Genomic DNA, 3,577 nt, shown 5'->3' on the forward strand with positions numbered 1-3,577 from the left:
AGTAGGGTAATAAGTACATTTCCTATTGAGCATTGTTACCTCCTGCTTTGTTTTTCCCTTACCATCCCTTCCCTCTGTACCACCCCAACTCCTCCTTCCCCCCTCAACATTGTAAAGTTTGTTTTCAACATAGTGTCCTGTACATCTCATCGTCACAATGGGTCAACCTGCATCCCCATTTAAGCATTTCGTTATATCCTTTCCTCTCCCCAGATTACAAAAATGTATATACAAGATGCAGATCACTGGAATCAAATATAATGAAAAGAGGGATTATACCATGGGGGAAGAACATACAAGAGAAACAAAAGAATCACACAATGAATTATAAATACATTAAAACAAAAGCAAGCAAGAAAAAAAACACATATAAGATGATCTTCAGCTCTTTTAAACCTGAAGCTCAAGTTAGTATCTTCTGAACACAAAGGTATGGATACTAGTTCCCCTTGTCTTATTGTTATAAACATATTGAACTAATTTATTTCTTATTTTTCATCATGCTTTCTTTCATTTGTCATTTGGAATGAGTGGCCACACCTTGGTATATTGGACCTCATCTGTAAGACCCACTGTTTTAGTCTGGGACTCTGGCAGTATGTAACTCAGAATGTTTAAAAAGAGGATTTCTCAATGTCATTGGGAGCATTGGGAACAGAGGAAATTCAGATGAACAAGAATTATTATCTACATTATCTTAATTTTATTATACAACTTCTAAAAATAAAGAAAACACATAAAATACATAAGGTCATTACAATAATTATTGAACCAATAATTATTGAAAATAAGTACAAATTAATATCATTATTTAAAATAATACTGTCACTATTAGTGACAGTTTAATCATTCCTTAAAATTTGCTTTGGTGGGTCTACTTTGATTGATATGACAATATTAAAATACAGAGGACAAAATGTATTTTTCAAACTTAACTACTCCTGCTTTAAAATTCTCTTTTGTTAACCTCTTTTGTTAACACATCTGTTTCACATCTTGCTATCTTGTTTTCTGTTTTGCGTGACTAATATGATATCACTGTGGTAAACTAAGGTACAAAGAGAATAAAAATCACTTAAAAATCATTGTTTAAAGCTGGGCACCAGGCGCTCATGCCTGTAATCCTAGCTGCTCAGGAGGATGAGATCTGAGGTTCAAAGCCAGCCCAGGCAGGAAAGTCCGTGAAATGCCTATCTCCAATAAACCACCAGAAAACTGGAGGTGGGACTGTAGCTCAGGTGGTAGAGCGCTAGCCTTGGGCTGAAGAGCTGAGGGACAGTGCTCAGGCCCAGAGTTCAAGCCCCATGACTGACAAAAATAAAATTTAAAAAGTCGTTGTTTAATAGCATGATAAAATTCTGGGTTTTTTTTCATTTATTTTGCTTTTGCATACATATACACATAATCCTCTGTTTTGGAGAGTAATGATGGTTTCTATGGCATCCAGTCTCCCATAATTCCATTGTAATATATCCAGCAAGATAAGAAATAATGATATTTGCTACTGTATGATTTCCTTAAGAAACTTACTAGTTCATTCATTCAATAAGTATTGTCTGAATAGCTACAGTGTAGTAACAAGAAAATTATACATGCTAAAGATTTTCTTAGTAGACAAGTCTATGTTATCCAATCACTTTTTAGTACTCTATCATTTTCAACATAAATCTTTTTTTCTAATATGCCCAGCATCTAAGAAATACTTCATGTGACGAGATTACCCTTATCTACCTAGCATACCCAGAGTTCTAATGCATTAGAATTAATACACCCAAATTCTTAGGTACTGTTTCTTTTCTACTGGTCAACATCTTTCCTCTTAATTCCTATCGAAACTTATTCAATTACTTTCATATATTCACAATATTTCTAGTCTTTATGAAAAACAAAACTACAATTTACAATAAAATAGAGAACACTTGTAGAAGTGGACTTTGTAACAATATCTTTCTATCTTACATTCTGAGTTTTGTGTATTAAAATGGTTCAATAATGAAGAACAGAGAAATTAACTCTGTAATGTAGCATAAAATATACTAGTGTTTTACTTGCCAAAATACAAAAGTATAATTCTTTAGAACCTGTGAGTGTGAATTGCTCTGGATAAAGAGTCTTTCCAGAAGATCATGTAAAAATGACCACATTAGAATGAACTCTAGAGTAATGCAAATGGTGACCTTATGAAAAACAGAAGTTTGAATAAGAGGAATAGACAGACATAATGGAAAAGTCCATTCAAATATAGAACCATCGTCTAGGGATTCATCTATACAAGATGCTGGAGGTGCTGGAGGCTGCTAACAATAAAGCAAAAAGTAGGACCAAAGCATGACATTGTCTTTTTGTCAAAATAAAAAGAAGTGACCCAGGGATAATGTGTTTCCAGCCTCCAGAACTGTGAGACAAAAATCTGTTTCAACTATCTTCTTTGCTATTACTTGATACAGTAGTATGAGGATATTCACTAAGTATGTTTTCTGAATTTTCTTCTGAATCATAGAGATTAAAATAATTTATATTTATATCACACATAGAAAATATGTGTCTATTATTTTCCATTCATGAGGTGAATCTTCCTCTCTATTTCATCAAATTATTTCTGCCACCAATTTGGTTTCCAATTATAAAGTTCGGGTTTGTGCCCAGTGACCCAAGCAATAATTAGGACTGATCATTTTAAGATTATTAATAGGTTCAAAATCATGGATATATGGAGTATTATCAACAACCCAGCAATAATTGATGCTCATTACATAGGTAATGCTATAAGCAGTAGTTAGAATTCTATGTATCAGAATACAGATTTCTGATGAACCTTCATATCCTAATCAATTCCCACTATCCCCGTTTCTCTGTACCATCATGTGGTTGATTCAATTTCAGCATATGAATTATGGCTGAGGGAAAAATTAGACACAAAAGCAACTATCTCTGCATACAGTTTTTCTCACAGATAGAAACAGACTATATGTTATTCCTTAAATTAATACGTGAAAAGCTCCCCCCCACCAGTGCCAGTGGCTTGTACCTAGAATTCTAGATACTCAGGAAACTGAAATCTGAGGATTGTGGTTTGAAGCCAGACACAGTAGGAAAGTCTGTGAGGCTCTTATTATCTCCAACTAACCACCAAAAAGCCAGAATTGGAGCTCAAGTGTTAGAGCTCTAACATTAAGCAAGAAATACTCATAGGGACAGCCCTGAGTTCCAACTTCAGGGTCAGGACATACACACAAAATTTTTCCTGATACATAATATTAAGAAAGTTATGATGATGGTACCATATTCCTTTGAGAAGCATATGAAACTAGAAACTTTTCTATCTAGAATAATTAATAATGGCAAACATGTGTACATGCATATGAGTATTATTGTTACAAAAAAGAGAACAATTTTATGACCCAGAATATAATATAAGTGAATTTGCCACCTGTTATTAAAGATACTTCTTGGTAACTCTTTATTGTTCAATAACAGTTAATTAGATTAAGATATTTTAGAGCATTGTTTACATTGCCTATTTTGTTACCTTTTATATTCTCTCAATGAGTAAAAAATCAAATGTCTTTTTCTTTTT

This window comes from Dipodomys ordii, unplaced genomic scaffold (assembly GCF_000151885.1).
Source record: "Dipodomys ordii isolate 6190 unplaced genomic scaffold, Dord_2.0 Scaffold32, whole genome shotgun sequence".
NCBI classification, from domain to species: domain Eukaryota; kingdom Metazoa; phylum Chordata; class Mammalia; order Rodentia; family Heteromyidae; genus Dipodomys; species Dipodomys ordii.